The 18,674-nt window shown below is 43.7% G+C and overlaps 1 protein-coding gene across 2 annotated transcripts in view; it reads right to left on the bottom strand.

Moving 5' to 3' along the window:
• The window catches only part of BARD1 (BRCA1 associated RING domain 1), a 107,049-nt gene that overhangs the window by 29,698 nt on the left and 58,677 nt on the right, over positions 1-18,674 (bottom strand). The window lies entirely within an intron of this gene.

The raw sequence follows: 18,674 nt of genomic DNA, 5'->3' as shown, positions 1-18,674 counted from the left end.
TTTTTCGGTGTTACATTAAAACATAACAGTAAAATGGCAAGATACAGCCGCTGTTATTATTAGAAATGTAAGATTTTTTCCTGTACAGCTGCCAAAGAATAAATATTATCTGACTGCAGTCACAGGCTGAAGCACTTCACAAATGTAATGAATATGGTGCAATGAAGAAGACTTTTTTTTTTTTTTAAAGGATTTTGGGCCTATGCTTAGCAGCTCTGCATTGGAATGTTACAAGCATCTTCAGGCTATAACAACAGATGCCGCACTAACTTGTGTTGTGTGTGTCACATCCCAGACAGTGTGTTTACGGAACACAAATATAAAAAGAAATTCAAGCTTTATGTAAAAATAAAACCGGTTATAGGCAAAGTTTTGGGGTTTGGGTAGGGATGTATTTCCATGCCACAAGCCTTTGTTACCTCTCATTTGAAAAAATAAAAAAAAGAGACTGTTCTTAAATGGGCACTGGTAGATATAAAAACTTTTTATATGTTGTACATCTTGGCAAAACAATAGATTTTCTAATATACTTAAAAAAAACAAAAACAAAAAAAAAACACTGATGAGTCCCCCAGAGTGTCCAAGGGTCAGAGAAACAAGAATACTGATTGACAAGGCTGCAGAAGGAACACAGCTTGCAGGAACATGGCTGTAAGACAGAGTTTTACCAATCATGTGCCTCCATACTGTCTTTGGTGGTAGAGTACAGGCAATCACCAATAATCATTGTGCGTGTGTGTATGTATAGCTTAAAACAAGAGAGGAAAGGGTTACAGAGCAGGGCTGCCAGGCTCCCCAGAGCAGTGAGTCAGCAGAGTGAGGGAGGCGGAGGAGTCATCACAGTGCATGCAAGAGAGGGACACGCTCCCTCCCTCTGGGAAGATAAAAAAAAGACATTAAGGGATATTTATCAAAACCTCTGCAGAGGAAAAGTTGCTGAGTTGACCATAGCAACCAATCAGATATCTTCTTTAATTTTTCAGAGGCCTTATTAAAAATGATAGAAGCAATCTGGTTGCTATAGGCAACTCAGCAACTTTCCCTCTGGACAGGTTTTGAAAAATCTTTCCCATTGAGCAAGATATGCTATTTTCTAGGGAAATATTGGTGATATATATACATAAAAATTACATGTACATGATCAGGATTATGTACTGAGCAACATAAAAGATTTTTTTTTTTTTTTTTGTGGGATCTGACAAGTACGATTTAAATTAACCCTAAAGAGTTTGACTGCACCTACACCACTCTATCCTCATATCCTATACAACCTTTTTAGAGCAGCGATTATTATCTGTAGAGACCATATATGCCTGTGATCTGTGACAAGGCTGTGGTGCCACACTGCTCAACCTCCACAAAGGTATCCCATTGGAGTATCACAGGGCCGTCTAGCTGGGTTCCTGCCTGTGAAACAGCAAAAAGAACTAGAAAGCTGTGGTGAGCATCAGAGACCAGAAGCAGTCGAGCAGCTGTGAGGGATCAGGGCAGGAGAGTATAGTTTCTTTTTTTAAGTCACCTTTTATTTATTTTTTCTTAGGACTGGAATACCTCTTTTAGCACTCTTGAGATTGCTTTATTATCCTGCTTACCAGGTTTGATTTTTTGGAAGGGTTTGCTCAGACACTTTCTAATGCCTCTATGGAAGGTAAACACTAGGCTATGGGAATCTTTTACACCATTTTATCATGCCAATGGACGAGATTATATCTTTTGATAGTATTGTTAGCGCAGATTCCTGTCTCTTTATGCCTCACTTGGTTACCATGAACCTCCTTCCATAGATCCCCCACCTTACTATTTGGGTCTAAGGCAAATGTTCTTCAAATTATACTCATGGGATCAAAGAGCCTTATGGCTATCGCCTTTCTTCTCTTACTCTCCTTCCCTCTGGACCTCTTCCATCAATCTTTTTCTTGTGTTCTTTGTCCAAAGTGACCCCACTACTGGTTCCTCTCCTTTCTTTGAGGAGTTGCCTTCAGTGTTTTCCAATAAGACAGTATGTCCTTGCAGTCAGAAACTTATTGATGTTTGCTATCGATGCAAATTGGTTGTTAGTCTGTCAGTTTATACCTTTCATCTTAGCTATGTGTAAAGTTTGATATGATTTGTGTTTAAAATATCTGTGCAAACAAACTTTTAATAAAAACAAATTGATTGTTCATGTTTGTTAATTTTTACAGATGGACAGCAGTTTTACCTGTAAAATCACACAGCCCCTAACAATTTGTGAATCAGTGCTTAGTAGTAAAAGCACACATAAGAGCAAGTTTACAAATATAACAGAGCAATAACATTTCAAGTTCTTCGTTGCTTTCTACAACCCACCAGCAGATAACATATGATATCTTTATCTCTGCTACAATACTTTTTCCAGTTAAAGGGGTTCTCCGGTGCCTAGACATCTTATCCCCTATCCAAAAGGATAGGGGATAAGATGCCTGATCGGGGGAGTCCCGCCGCTGGGGACCCCCGGGATCTTGCACGCGGCACCCCGTTTGTAATCAGTCCCCGGAGCGTGATCGTTCCGGGTCTGATTACCGATGACCACAAGGCCGGCGGCGTGTGATGTCACGCCTCCACCCCTGTGTGACGTCACGCTCCGCCCCTCAATGCAAGCCTACGGGAGGGGGCGTGACAGCTATCACACCCCCTCCCGTAGGCTTGCATTGAGGGGCGGAGCGTGACGTCACACGGGGGCGTGACATGACACGACGCCGGCCTTGTGGTCGTCGGTAATCAGACCCGAAGCGAACACGCTCCGGGGACTGATTACTAACTGGGTGCCGCGTGCAAGATCCCGGGGGTCCCCAACGGCGGGACTCCCGCGATCAGGCATCTTAATTTTTTTTATTATTGTCTTAAATGTGTTTCCAAAGAGATCCAGAACATTTAGGCCAGGTTCACACATCCGGATTTTCCATGCGGAATTCTGCCAGAGATTGCGGAGCAGCAGAGTCCTATTGTATTCAATGGAATTCTACTGCGCTATACACATGGTGGAGTTTTTGTGCCAGATGTTTCTGGAACAGAAATTCCGATCTCCATCTGTCACACGGAAATGAACCTGTCCATTCATATTGCCGACTACGCACGGAATGATTATCAGTCTATGAAACGGCGCATTCCCGTGCGGTCTTAGTGCCGGCATGTTATGGAGGCGCCCACAGTCTCCAGAATGTCCACACAGAGATTTTCTGTGAAGACATTCCGGATGTGTGAACATAGCCTTAGGGGTGAAGTTAAAAAATGTACACTTTCTGATACAGCACAATTTTAAGAGTCACATGACAGCTGCCATGTTAGAACTCAACATGGGCAAATGCCCTGCATAACAAAATGCAATTCTATTGTACTGCTGCATCTGTATAAATTGTAAGCTTAAAAGTTGTAACACAAAGGTCCAGATTTACTATTGTATAAGTGTCAGCTTTTGGCACAAATTGCACCAGAATCCAGTCTTGTATGACTTGTGCCACATTTATACGAGTTTAAGATCTTTTTAGACACAGTTTTTTGTTTGGTCTAAAAGAGGCATGGCCTCTGAAACAGGGGTGTAGTTTACAATGAGACAAATATGCCAAAGTTGGCTGCACATTCGGGCACTTTTCAAGTCAACTAATTGTCGGTCTTCAAATATGCCAGATTTATCAATCTGAGATAAATCTGGTGCATTTGACCACTGTCTAAAAATGGTAGCCCAACACGGCAGCCACACTAAGACTTCTGGGAACGTTATTGCTTTTATTTCTGCAATATAAGCAATCTCCTAATTTATGTTTACAAATTTAAAAGGTCAATAACATTTCATTTCAAGTTTTGTTGCTTCCTGCGCCAACCCACCAACAGATAACATACTAAACGGGGGAGATCTATCAAAACCTGTCCAGAGGAAAAGTTGCTGAGTTGCCCATAGCAACCAATCAGATCACTTCTTTTATTTTTAACAAGGCCTCTGCAAAATGAAAGAAGTGATCTGATCGGTTCCTATGGGCAACTCAGCAATTTTTCCTCTGGACAAGTTTTGATCAATCTCCCCTACAGCTGTATGATCATCTATAGTCATGTCACAGACCAGATGCTGTCTATAAAACACCCTTTAACCCCTTAACGACGCAGGACGTATATTTACGTCCTGCGCCGGCTCCCGCGATATGAAGCGGGATCGCGCCGCGATCCCGCATCATATCGCGTCGGTCCCGGCGCTAATCAACGGGCGGGACTCGCGGCTAATACCACACATCGCCGATCGCGGCGATGTGCGGTATTAACCCTTTAGAAGCGGCGGTCAAAGCTGACCGCCGCTTCTAAAGTGAAACTGAAAGTATCTCGGCTGCTCAGTCGGGCTGTTCGGGACCGCCGCGGTGAAATCGCGGCGTCCCGAACAGCTGATCGGACACCGGGAGGGCTCTTACCTGCCTCCTCGGTGTCCGATCGACGAATGACTGCTCCGTGCCTGAGATCCAGGCAGGAGCAGTCAAGCGCCGATAATGCTGATCACAGGCGTGTTAATACACGTCTGTGATCAGGATGAGCGATCAGTGTGTGCAGTGTTATAGGTCCCTATGGGACCTATAACACTGCAAAAAAAAAGTGTTAATAAAGGTCATTTAACCCCTTCCCTTATAAAAGTTTGAATCACCCCCTTTTCCCATAAAAAAAATAAAACAGTGTAAAAAAATAAATAAACATATGTGGTATCGCCGCGTGCGTAAATGTCCGAACTATAAAAATATATCATTAATTAAGCCGTAAGGTCAATGGCGTACGCGCAAAAAAATTCCAAAGTCCAAAAAAGCGTATTTTGGTCACTTTTTATAACATTAAAAAATGAATAAAAAGTGATCAAAAAGTCCGATCAAAACAAAAATCATACCGATAAAAACTTCAGATCACGGCGCAAAAAATGAGTCCTCATACCGCCCCGTACGTAGAAAAATAAAAAAGTTATAGGGGTCAGAAGATGACATTTTTAAACGTATAAATTTTCCTGCATGTAGTTATGATTTTTTCCAGAAGTGCGAAAAAATCAAACCTATATAAGTAGGGTATCATTTTATCCGTATGGACCTACAGAATAATGATAAGGTGTAATTTTTACCAAAATATGCACTGCGTAGAAACGGAAGCCCCCAAAAGTTACAAAATGGCGTTTTTTTTTCGATTTTGTCGCACAATGATTTTTTTTTTCCGTTTTGCCGTGCATTTTTGGGTAAAATGACTAATGTCACTGCAAAGTAGAATTGGCGACGCAAAAAATAAGCCATAATATGGATTTTTAGGTGGAAAATTGAAAGGGTTATGATTTTTAAAAGGTAAGGAGGAAAAAACGAAAGTGCAAAAACGGAAAAACCCTGAGTCCTTAAGGGGTTAAAGGGGTACTCCGATGTATTTTTTTTTTTTTTTAATGAACTGGTGCCAGAAAGTTAAAGCAGATTTGTAAATTACTTCTATTTAGAAATCTTAATCCTTTCAGTACTTATTAGCAGCTGTATGCTACAGAGGAAATTCTATTCTTTTTGAATTTCTTTTTTGTCTTGTCCACAGTGCTCTCTGTGAGGAAACGTCAAGAGCAGCATAGGTTTGCTATGGGGATTTTCTCCTGCTCTGGACAGTTCCTGATACGGGCATCAGATGTCAGCAGAGAGCACCGTGGACAAGACAAAAAAATATTTAAAAAAAGAATATAAATTTTCTCTGTAGCATACAGCTGCTAATAGGTACTGAAAGGATTAAGATTTTTTAATAGAAGTAATTTACAAATCTGTAAGGCAAAAAGGAAATGTATACCGCTCTCACCAGCGTTGGAAACCTCACACACCTGTGCAGCGGACTGCCGGCACCGCCTCCGGCAACTCCTTATACTAGAAAAGAACTCCGTCCGGCACCAAAGTATGGGGTAAAAGGCTTGTCTTTATTTATTCCACAGCAGGATACATACAGATCAAGATGTCTGACGCGTTTCGCCCTTTACAGGGCTTAATCGAGTCTACGATTAAGTCCTGTAAAGGGCGAAACGCGTCAGACATCTTGATCTGTATGTATCCTGCTGTGGAATAACTAAAGACAAGCCTTTACCCCATACTTTGGTGCCAGACGGAGTTCTTTTCTAATTTACAAATCTGTTTAACTTTCTGGAGCCAGTTGATATATATATAAAAAAGTTTTTTCCTGGATAACCCCTTTACTGATACATCATAGCAGCATTGAGAATGTAGGGACAAGGCTTGGGAGCCATAGTGCTGTCCTTATTGAAGCATTCTGGTAGGGGGGGGGGTTCTCTTGGGGGATTCCCTCCCCAGCGTCAGAGTGATCTCCTCCCCAGCTTCAGGGTGATCCCCTCCCCAGCTTCAGGGTGGTGAGGGTAAATGGCCGTCCTGCTTCAAGCTGTCCTATAGATGATTCACACAGTGCTGGCTGTGTGGACTGGGTGTCACCCACTTAATATAACTTTACAAGATTCACCTTCAGAATCTCACGGTTATACTGAGAAAGTAAATTCTGGTCCCACACAAAAAACTGTGCGTGAACGAGCTAGTGAGTTGGGAGCAGCAGGGACCAGAGCCAGCTGTAAGAAGGGGAGAAGAACAGCCATTCATTAACCCTATCTGATACTGCAGGGTGCTTCTTTACGTAGTCAAGCCATTTTTGGCTTTAAGAACTATAGTTGCAACCCAAGCACTTTTTATTTTTAAGGCAATGGCCCTCATTTACTATTCTAAACCCGACCTCTTTTGTCGGGTTTTTTTGGCGCATCGTTGTCTGCAACATGTCGCAGACATCGTGTGCCAGTCTGCGACACGATGCGACATTTTTTCCCGACGGACCCGATGTGGATTCTCCCAAACCCGAAAAAGGGGCGTAACCCGACATTTCTGACCTTTTCCACGTATTTATAAAGGTTTCCAACCCGAATTTGTTGAATTGTTGTGGATTTTTTCCCGACAGCTCAGAGGAGTTGGAAACCAAAACCTACAAAACCCAGTGCGACAAACAGGATGCGACATAATAATAAATACCAGAGGGAAAAAGCAGTCGGGTAAGAAAGCAAGATAGACTTACAACCTGATTTTCTAAGTAAATGAGGGCCAATATAGCGATTTTAGGCCTTTATATGTTTTTGTGACGTTGATTAAATAAATAAGATAAATAAATTATAATAAAAAAAATTAGCTTATTGCAACCTTTGCCTTTGGTTTAACTATCTTTTTCATTTCTGTTTGCTTGATTCTAAGTCCCTAGGAGACTTTTCCTTTTCACCTTTTTTTAAACATAACTTACTGCCATATGTTTTGTATGTCAGCACATTACTGGCTAGGGCATACCTGAAGCATGCCCTAACAGAGACTCTGACTAGACAGCCCTGGGGGCCTCTGTAAGGCCCAGGGCTGTGTCAATTACCAGCAGCAAATGCACTGCAGTTCTCAATAGGTTAAGCGGCTTGATGGAAGGCTGCTCTGTTCCTGGCCATTAGTGCTGAAATGTTGCTGTCATGGTAGGAGGCTGTATGGGCAAGTCTATCACGCACATTAAGATGGAAAGGGTTCTTTTCCCTGAAGCACATGGCACATGCATAGGACAATGCAGGTAGGGTTAAAGGAGGAATTCATAATTTATGGTCTGCTCTCCGTGCTGGTTTAGAACACGCTGTGAACAGGGCTGGAAGCAGTGGGTCTGTATAAGCTATAGAGCAGTGTTTTTCAAATAGTGTTGCAAGACCACAACTCCCAGCATGCCCGGACAGCCAAAGGCTGTCCGGGCATGCTGGGAGTTGTGGTCTTGCAACACCTGGAGACACACTGTTTAGAGGCTATGCCTGGTCACTGCAGCTCAGCACCCATTAACTAAAAAGAAGCTTAACAAGGCACAGCCACTATGCAGTGAACAGAACCTACTGTTTACTGCCCTGTTAAAGGGGTACTCCGGTGGAAAACTTATTTATTTTTATTTTTTAATGAACTGAGGCCAGAAAGTTAAACAGATTTGTAAATCACTTCTATTAATAAAAAAAAAATCTTAATCCTTCCACTACTTATTAGAGGCTGTATACTACAGAGGAAATTGTTTTCTTTTGGGATTTCTTTTCTGTCACAACCACAGTGCTCTCTGCTGACACCTCTGTCCATTTTAGGAACTGTCCAGAGCAGGAGAAAATCCCCATAACAAACATATGCTGCTCTGGACAGTTCCTAAAATGGACAGAGGTGTCAGCAGAGAGCACTGTGGTCGTGATGAAAAAAAATCCCAAAAGAAAAGTATTTCCTCTGTAGTATTCAGCCGCTAATAAGTATTGGAAGGATTAAGAATTTTTAATAAGTAATTTACAAATCTGTTTAACTTTCTGGCACCAGTTGATTAAAAAAAAAAGAAAAAGAAAAGAAATTTATATACGGTATATAAAGTTTTCCACTGGAGTACCCTTTTAACGCCAAAGATCCAGCCCCAACAGAAATGCAGGGCAACTATCAATAGCCTATCCTGAAGATAGGCCATCAATTAATTTTGCCTGGAAAATCCATTTGAGGCATCGACATAAAGCCAATGCTGGTCCTCACAATGACATGGTGTTAAAGGATGGATATTTAAAAAGATGGTGGTTAACCACAGGGCAATTTAAAAGCCATGTTGTAATATTGGGACATGTTAAAAATAATTCTGGAGTAATTAAGAAGTGCATTTTAGACGAGAAAGGGAAGAGTTTGTAACAACAATAAATTACATCTGCACAACGTCTTACTCCTTTTATCATTGTAACAATGAACGTTTAAAACAGATAAACGGTTATTGCCTTGCGTCGTAATCATTTGTTTTAGAAGAGAAAACCCAACCATATTTCACCCTTGAACTAGATCTACAGTTTTTGTTCTTGCTACTTTGTATTAAAAAAAAAATAAAAATAAAAAAATAAAAATCAAAGCCAAAAGCAAAGCATCCGACATCCAGTGCCTTCTCAGATACGGGCATTTAGCTTTTTTTTTGTTACCGTAGCCAAGTTATTTTGGGCGATTGCATTGGCACACCGGGAGCAGTTATTTTTCAATTTGTGTTTATTTTCGTCCGAAGCAAAATCTTTTTTAAGAAAAGATTATTAAATGAAAGTTCAGACTTTTGGAAATCGAGCTGGAAATCACAGTCGGCAAGGAAGCGTTCTTGTGGGCCAGGTTATCAGCTTTCATTCATCTTTCCTGCACAGTTATTGTCAGTCACACAATAGGCACAGATAGCTTAATTGCAGCAGCTCAAAATTTTTAGTATTCTCCTGGAGACTGCGACTAGTTCCAGACCAATTTTCTTACCAATGGAGCATTTCCTGGAAAACGCACAATAATCAAGCGCAGCTCCCGTTGCCTTCCAAAAGATTAAATTAACTCAAATCAGAAGCCAAAAATGGAACTAATAAGAATCCAAGAATGGTCATAAAATGCGATAACGATTGCCGCACATAAAAGAACTTCAGATCTGACAGCTGGGAATAAGTACGGCATTAAAGCTCTGCGATAAAAACTTCATCAAGGAGTTTTTTTCCCCTTCACACACTGTAATCTATCTAAACACATTCACATCTGTAGCATACCTTTACAGGCAAAGAGCAGAATTCTCACCTTGGAAAAAAGTGTATGGGAAAAATAAAATGAATTGAAACAAAAAAATGAATAAAAAGATGTTCAGTAGATTAATGAGAATTTCAAATGAATAATAGGCTTTTGAGCCAAACATCATTGTAGGGCTGCAGTTTAGGATCATTTGTAAAATCGATTAGTTGGTTCAACTGATCGATTAATCTGATTTAAAAAAAAAAAAAAAAAAGGATTAGGGAATAAGGGAAGGGTTAACGCGAGGAAGTGGAGACCACATTTTTAAGGGGAAAGAGAGGTGACAGCACCTGAAGAATTAACAGAGGGTAAATGTGAAGGGACAGAACACAGAACTGAAAAGTTAACAGGGGATAAAAGAGAGGGAGCAGAACCTGAAGGGTTAATCTAGGAGCCTCCCTGCAGGGGGGTGGGGGGAGGAGCAATTCACAGACCTTAATGATGGCTATACTCCCTGCACCAAGAAGATCTGTCACTGCAAGTACGATGGAGAATGGAGCCTCTGGCCGAATAGGGGGGCTCCCGCGATGTCAGGACCGTAGTCAAGAGGACAAGGAGGCGGAGGCGGCTTCCAGACTGCACTTCAGGCTGCGGTCTCTGTGCTGGACCTAGGTTGCAGGCCAGCAGCATCTTTAAAAGGGAACTCAGGGGAATCAGAGGGGGACATTAAGGGGCAAGCTTAGGGGATAAAATGCAGGGAAAGTAGTAACAATAGAAAGGATACTATGTTACTAGGCCATGCCCCATAACAGTCAAATCTATAATATCTTCATAATATATAGTCGATAATATCGATAAATCATTGCAGCTAGAGATGAGCGAACTTACAGTAAATTCGATTCGTCACAAACTTCTCGGCTCGGCAGTTGATGACTTTTCCTGCATAAATGAGTTCAGCTTTCAGGTGCTCCCGTGGGCTGGAAAAGGTGGATACAGTCCTAGGAAAGAGTCTCCTAGGACTGTATCCACCTTTTCCAGCCCACGGGAGCACCTGAAAGCTGAACTCATTTATGCAGGAAAAGTCATCAACTGCCGAGCCGAGAAGTTTGTGACGAATCAAATTTACTGTAAGTTCGCTCATCTCTAATTGCAGCCCTTCATTATTGGTTTACAAAAGTATAATTATTATATACAGATTACCAAATGTATAGACCAGGGGTAGGCAACCTTTTGGTAGTGCTGTGCCCAAATATGTTTCAAAGTCACTTGGTGTGATGGCAATATGGGTGTGGCTTGTTGTGGGTGGGGTTTGTTGTGGGTGTATGGCTTGTCACATCATCACTTGCATTTCCCCCACCCCCCCTCATCATCATCATCATCACTTGCACCCCTCCCTCTCCTCATCACCACTTTCACTTCCGCACCCCCCCTCATCATCACTTGCACTCCCCCATCCCCTCATCATCACTTGCACTCCCCCATCCCCTCATCATCACTTGCACTCCCCCATCCCCTCATCATCACTTGCACTCCCCCATCCCCTCATCATCACTTGCACTCCCCCATCCCCTCATCATCACTTGCACTCCCCCATCCCCTCATCATCACTTGCACTCCCCCATCCCCTCATCATCACTTGCACTCCCCCATCCCCTCATCATCACTTGCACTCCCCCATCCCCTCATCATCACTTGCACTCCCCCATCCCCTCATCATCACTTGCACTCCCCCATCCCCTCATCATCACTTGCACTCCCCCACCCCCTCATCATCACTTGCACTCCCCCACCCCCTCATCATCACTTGCACTCCCCCACCCCCTCATCATCACTTGCACTCCCCCACCCCCTCATCATCACTTGCACTCCCCCATCCCCTCATCATCACTTGCACTCCCCCATCCCCTCATCATCACTTGCACTCCCCCATCCCCTCATCATCACTTGCATTCCCCCATCCCTTCATCATCACTTGCACTCCCCCATCCCCTCATCATCACTTGCACTCCCCCATCCCCTCATCATCACTTGCACTCCCCCATCCCCTCATCATCACTTGCACTCCCCCATCCCCTCATCATCACTTGCACTCCCCCATCCCCTCATCATCACTTGCACTCCCCCATTCCCTCATCATCACTTGCACTCCCCCATTCCCTCATCATCACTTGCACTCCCCCATCCCCTCATCATCACTTGCACTCCCCCATCCCCTCATCATCACTTGCACTCCCCCATTCCCTCATCATCACTTGCACTCCCATCCCCTCCCGTCACCTTCCCTCAACTGCTCTGCTCTGCTGATGCCAGGATGAATACAGAAAACAAACTTTTACTCCTATTTCCCACGCAGCGATCCCCTGGGCAGCACAAGCTGGCTGCGTTGTTCTCCTGCTACAGTGCAGGCGCCGATGAGTGACGTCATCGGCGCCTGCGCTGCGTGAAGGCAGAGGTCACAGGTCTCTTAGTGAAGCCGCAGGTCCTGCGGCACACGCTGAGAGGAGGCTTTAGCTGTGTGTGTGTGTGCACACAGCTTAAAGAGGCGCTCGCTCACCTGGGGATCCAGGACAAGTGTCCTGGATCCGCATTAGCGGAGTCAGCGCCTCACTGCCCGGCGCCCTGGGTGCCACTCAAAAGCACCCCGAGTGCCATGAGTGGCACACGTGCCAGGGGTTGCTGACCCCTGGTATAGACAATGAATGCTGCAAAACATTAATGGGGTTATCCCCAAGCTTAAAGCGTACCCGTCAGATCCAACAAAAAAAACATTTTTTTTTTGTATATATATCACTCAGTACCTAATCCTGACCATGTACATCGAATTTTTATGTGTCTAGCACTTTTATTTGTTTTTTATTACTCTTTTAATTTAGCTCACTAGTCTGAATTCCTCTCAAAGGGAGGGGGCGTGGCCTCACTGTGCAGGTCTCCACCCCCTCCCTCAGTATGCTGTCTGCTCACATCTCCCCTAGCATTAGCAAAACTACAACTCCCAGCTTGTCCTCACTGACAGTACCGGGACACAAGCTGACAGTGGGAGGATTTTTCCTCCAGCTGTGAGCCCTGCGCTCACAGCTGTCAATCAAGGAAGTGTGTCCATGACATAGGTGATCACTCATGGACACAGCAGGACTAGTATGTGTCCAAGCAGGCAGGGGGGGCAGTTGTTTGACTGACTTTTTCAGTATGAAATACTGAAAATTTTCTAATGAAAGCAATTGCAAAACCTATTGGTTATACATGCTTTACAACATATCAAAAGTTCTTGTATCTGACAGTGCCCATGTAACCCCTAAAGTACAACACCTGTTTGCAATTTTTCAAATCTGATTAAGTGGTAATAACTTTGAAATAGTTTTACTGAGCAAAGAGATTCTAAGATTGTTTTTTCGTATCCTATTGTACTTTATAATAATGGTAAATTATTGTTGATACATGCAGCATTTTCTTTTTTCATCTGAGGGCTTATTTTTGCACTTTTTAGTTGTACTTTTTATTGGCACCATTTTTGTGATAGATGCCATCTTCTGATAATTTTATTGCAAGTTTTAAGCCTTAAAGAAGTACAGTGGTCCCTCAACATACGATGGTAATTCGTTCCAAACGACCCATCGTTTGTCGAATCCATCGTATGTTGAAGGATCTGTGCAATGTAAAGTATAGGAAGCTGTAATCACCTGTCCCCGCCGCTCCGGACCAGATCCCCACCGCTCCCGATGCTGTCCCGCTGCTTCACTGTCTTCTTCGCGATCCTCCGGCTTCTTTCGCATCTTCTGCAGGGTCCGGGCCTCGCTTTCTGGTGACGTTATTACGCTGCTGCGCCGGCATGGCGTGTGTAGTGACGTAATAACAACGCTGAAAGCGAGACCCGGACCCCGGAGAAGATGCAGAAGACACCGGAGGATCGCGAAGTGGACCCGGAGCAGCGGGAATAGGTAAGCGAACCTGCCCGGGATGCTTAAACTGCTATCCGACAGCAGCTTAAGCATTTTGCGCTGTCGGATAGCAGTTATTGCGATGGCCCCGACATATAAAAGCATCGTATGTCGATGCTGACATCGACATGCGATGGCCTATGAGAGGCCATCATATGTCGATTTTATCATATGTCAGGGCCATCGCATTTCCGGGGGTTACTGTACTATGGAGATTTATTATTATTAACCCCTTGGGGACGGAGACCATTATGACCCTAAGGACGGGAGCATTTTTTGCAAATCTGACCACTGTCACTTTAAGCATTAATAACTCTGGGATGCTTTTACTTATAAATTTGATTCCGAGATAGTTTTTTCGTGACATATTCTACTTTATGGTAGTGGCAAATTTTCGTCTACACTTGCATCATTTTTTGGTGAAAAATTTTCGAATTTTTCACAAAATTTTCAAAATCGGAATTTATCAGGGACCAGTTCAGTTTTGAAGTGGATTTGAAGGACCTTCAAATTAGAAATACCCCACAAATGACCCAATTATAAAAACTGCACCCCTCAAAGTATCCAAAATGACATTCAGTAAGTTTGTTAACCCTTTAGGTGTTTCACAGGAATAGCAGCAAAGTGAAGGAGAAAATTCAAAATCTTCATTTTTTACACTTGCATGTTCTTGTAGACCCAGTTTTTGAATTTTTACAAGGTGTAAAAGGAGAAAAATCCTCTCAAAATACGTAATTCAATTTCTCTCAAGTAAGGAAATACCTCATATGTGTATGTAATGTGTTCGGCGGGAGCAGTAGAGTGCTCAGAAGGGAAGGAGCAAAAATGGGATTTTGGAGAGTGAATTTTGCTGAAATGGTTTTCGAGGGGCATGTCACATTTAGAAAGCCCCTATGGTGCCAGAACAGCAGAAAACCCCACATGGCATACCATTTTGGAAACTACACCCCTCAAGGCACGTAACAAGGAGTCCAGTGAGCCTTAACACCCCACAGGTATTTGACAACTTTTCGTTAAAATCGGATGTGTAAATGAAAAGAAACATTTTTTTCACTAAAGTGCAGTTTTTCCCCAAAATTTACAAATATAACAAAGCGTATTGGGAGAAAATGCCCCCCAAAATTTGTAACCCCATCTCTTCTGAGTATGGAAATACCCCATGTAACGACGTAAAATGCTCTGCGGGCAAACTACAATGCTCAGAAGAGAAGGAGCGCCATTGAGCTTTTGGAAAGATAATTCGTTTGGAATGGTAGTCATGGGCCATGTGAGTTTACAAAGCCCCCTGTGGTGCCAGAACAGTGGACCCCCCCATATGTGACCCCATTTTGGAAACTACACCCCTCACAGAACTTAATAAGGGGTGCAGTGGCGTTTGACAGTTGTTTTTGCGTTTATGTCAGAACCGCTGTAAAATCAGCCACCCCTGTGCAAATCACCAATTTAGGCCTCAAATGTACATGGTGCACTCTCACTCCTGAGCCTTGTTGTGCGCCCGCAGAGCATTTTACGCCCACATATGGGGTATTTCTGTACTCAGGAGAAATTGCGTTACAAATTTTGGGGGTCTTTTTCTTTTTATTGCTTGTGAAAATAAAAAGTATGGGACAACACCAGCATGATAGTGTAAACATTTTTATTTTTTTTACACTAACAGGCTGGTGTAGCCCCCAACTTTTCCTTTTCATAAGGGGTAAAAGGAAAAAAGCCCCCCAAAATTTGTAGTGCAATTTCACCCGATTACGGAAATATGTGGCCCTAAACTGTTTCCTTGAAATACGACAGGGCACCGAAATGAGAGAGCGCCATGCGCATTTGAGGACTAAATTAGGGATTGCATAGGGGTGGACATAGGGGTATTCTACATCAGTGATTCCCAAGCAGGGTGCCTCCAGCTGTTGCGAAACTCCCAACATGCCTGCACAGTCAGTGGCTGTCCAGAAATGCTGGGAGTTGTTGTTTTGCAACAGCTGGAGGCTCCGTTTTGGAAACACTGCCGTACAATAAGTTTTTAATTTTTATTGGGCGGGACAGTGTAAGGGGGTGTATATGTAGTGTTTTACCCTTTATTATGTGTTAGTGTAGTGTAGTGTAGTGTTTTTAGGGTACATTTGCACTGGTGTGTTACGGCGAATTTCCTGCTAGGAGTTTGTGCTGCGGCGAAAAATTTGCCGCAGCCCAAACTTGAAGCAGGAAACTTACTGTAAACCTGCCTGTGTGAATGTACTCTGTACGTTCACATGGGGGAGGGGGGGGGCAAACCTCCAGCTGTTTCAAAACTACAACTCCCAGCATGTACTGACAGACCGTGCATGCTGGGAGTTGTACTTTTGCAACAGCTGGTGGCACACTGGTTGGAAAACCTTCAGTTAGGTTCTGTTACCTAACTCAGTATTTTCCAACCAGTGTGCCTCTAGCTGTTGCACAACTACAACTCCCAGCATGTACTGATGGCCGAAGGGCATGTTGGGAGATGTAGTTATGCAACAGCTGGAGGTATGCAACTACAACTCCCAGCATGCCGAGACAGCTGTTTGCACATGCTGTGATTTGCAGTTTTGCAACATCTGGAGGGCTACAGATTATAGACCACTGCACAGTCATCTCCAAACTGTGACCCTCCAGATGTTGCAAAACTACAAATCCCAGCATGCCCAGACACCAAAGAGCTATTTGGGCATGCTAGGAGTTGTAGTTTTGCAACATCTGGAGGGATACAGTTTAGAGACCACTGTATAGTGGTCTCAAACTGCAGCCCTCCAGCTGTTGCAAAACTACATATTCCAGCATGCACATACAGCTGTCTGGGCATGCTGGGAGTTGTAGTTTTGCAACATCTGTAGGGCTACAGGTTAGAGACCACTGTATAATGGTCTCACACTGTAGCCCTCCAGATGTTGCTAGGCAACTTACCGGCTTCCGTAGGATCCAGGGAGCCGTCCTCTTCTTCCGCACAACATCGCCGCCCGCCGATCACCGTCGCCCGCAGCCTCCGGAGGGGTAATTGGACCTTCGGCGTTCTGCCCCGCCTATTGTGGGTGGGCAGGACGGAGAAAACGAAAGTTAACCCCCCCGATCTGCTATTGGTCATCGCTTCTGACGATCAATAGCAGGGATAGGAGGGGTGGCACCCCTGCCACCTAACTCCTATCCCTTCAGGGGAATTGTAGGTGTCATGGACAACTGCGATCCCCCTTATATTCCGGGTCACCACAGACCCCTATGACCCGAAATCGGCGCAAATCGCAAGTGTGAATTCACTTGCGATTTGCGCCGATCGCCCCCTGGGCATTTAAGCGGGGTGCTTGATGATTGGACCGAAATTCCCACGGGCGTATGGATACGCCCTTCGTCCTTAAGTATCAGGACGCAAGGGCATATGCATACGCCCTTCGTCACCAACAGGTTAAAGTGGTATTCCAAGAATTTTTTTTATTTGACTATGCTACAGAAGCTGTAAAGTTAGTGTAGTTCATAATATAGTGTTTGTACCTGTATGTGACTGTTTTCTCACAATTCTTCTGTGATTTTCACCCCAATATTTATTTTTACCAGCATTCAAAATGACTGTTGTCTCAGATTTTTCCCAGCTTGCAATGCGGTCGAGACCTGACTCACTAGTCAGCTGATGACATAAATGGCTATGTTGTGAGATACCATAATGCCGAAGCTATCTTTTTGTGAACTGGCTATTTCCTGTTGAAGTTTTTTCCCTCAAACAACAAGTCCCATGATTCCTTGTTTGTAAGTGTGTTGTCACTTTTCTCCCTCCCACACATCAGCCACCCCAACCATTGAAACACACCTGTAATGCTTTCCATGCAATAGACCACTGTTTTCTGACCAGGGTGCCTCTAGTTGTTGCAAAACAATTGTCGCAGAATGATCTCACTCCTACCCATTGGTTCCTCTAGCCATTGAAGCACCCCCTTAACGCCTGACTAATGATGTAATGTCTCGGACTGCACTGCAATTTGGGAAAACTTGAGGCGACAGTCATTTTGTATGCGGTTAAAAATAAACATTGGGGCAAACATCACAGAAGAAATGCAAGACCCCCATGAAACACAGGTACAGACACTATATTATGAACTACACTAAGGCTAGGTTCAGACAACGGAATTTCCGTCTGCAATTCCACTTTGAAATTGCAGGTGGAAATTCCGCTTGCTAAAATGTATAGTGTAGTGAACGGAATTTGTGAAGTGGAATTTGTAAACGGAAAATCCACTTGGAAATTTCCGCCTGAAGAATGGGGTTGCTCTTTCTTCAGGCGGAAATACTTGCGTAACACATTGGGTGGAAATTGTCTGCCCGGAGATTCGGTAGTCTGAACCTAGCCTAACTTTACAGCCTCTGTAGCACAGTCAAGTAAAAAAATCACAGAATACCTCTTTGACAATCTCGGGCTCTGCAGCGTGATCCCAGTTGTGAAGGACAGTCTCACAGAGCAGTAGATCGTATGCATATGTCCTATAGAAGAAGGAGTTATAGGCAGTGTTCCATGGAGTATTTTTTTTTAATATAAATTATAATTATACTCTGGCTGGGTATGGCGTTGGTTAAAGTCAGGCGCCCATGTATACTTATCATGGGTCGATAAGGAGTTAAGAGGCATTGTCATTTAAAAAACAAAAAAATTAAATAAAAACTTTATTATATTTTGCAGAGCAAATGTGCTCCCAGAGTCAGTGTGGAGATATTCCTCCTGTGAGAACTGCAGAGAAGATTCTGCATGCAGAAATACTCACCCTAAAGGAGCAGACATCTCTTGTCCCGGTAATGGAAGCAGCTCCATATTAAAATACTAGGGAGGACAGGAAGAATTTAACATAAATTCATTCCCTCCTACCTCCATATTAGTAGCAACTTGTCTCCTGCCCTTTCCCCCTCAATGACAGATTTTTTTCGGCACCCTGTCCCTAGTAGCGAGAGATACCAGGACAGCAATGGGGGGTAATGACACGGACAGCAGGGAGGGAGAAAGCCTGTGCTATGCCTAGAGAGCAGTATTTCCCAACAGGGTGCCTCCAGCTGTTGCAAAACTACAAGTCCCAGCATGCCCTTGGTTGGAAAACACTGCTATCGAGATACAAATTAGGTAGTTTGTGCAACCTACAACCTGCCTCCTCCATAAGGACAGTATGGTGTATCTGTTCTGAATTCAGGAGGAAAATATAGGGAAGGGGTTACAGAGCAGCCTGCA

The sequence above is a fragment of the Hyla sarda genome, chromosome 8 (assembly GCF_029499605.1).
Source record: "Hyla sarda isolate aHylSar1 chromosome 8, aHylSar1.hap1, whole genome shotgun sequence".
NCBI classification, from domain to species: Eukaryota; Metazoa; Chordata; class Amphibia; order Anura; family Hylidae; genus Hyla; species Hyla sarda.
This window is presented reverse-complemented; position numbering and strand designations above follow the sequence as displayed.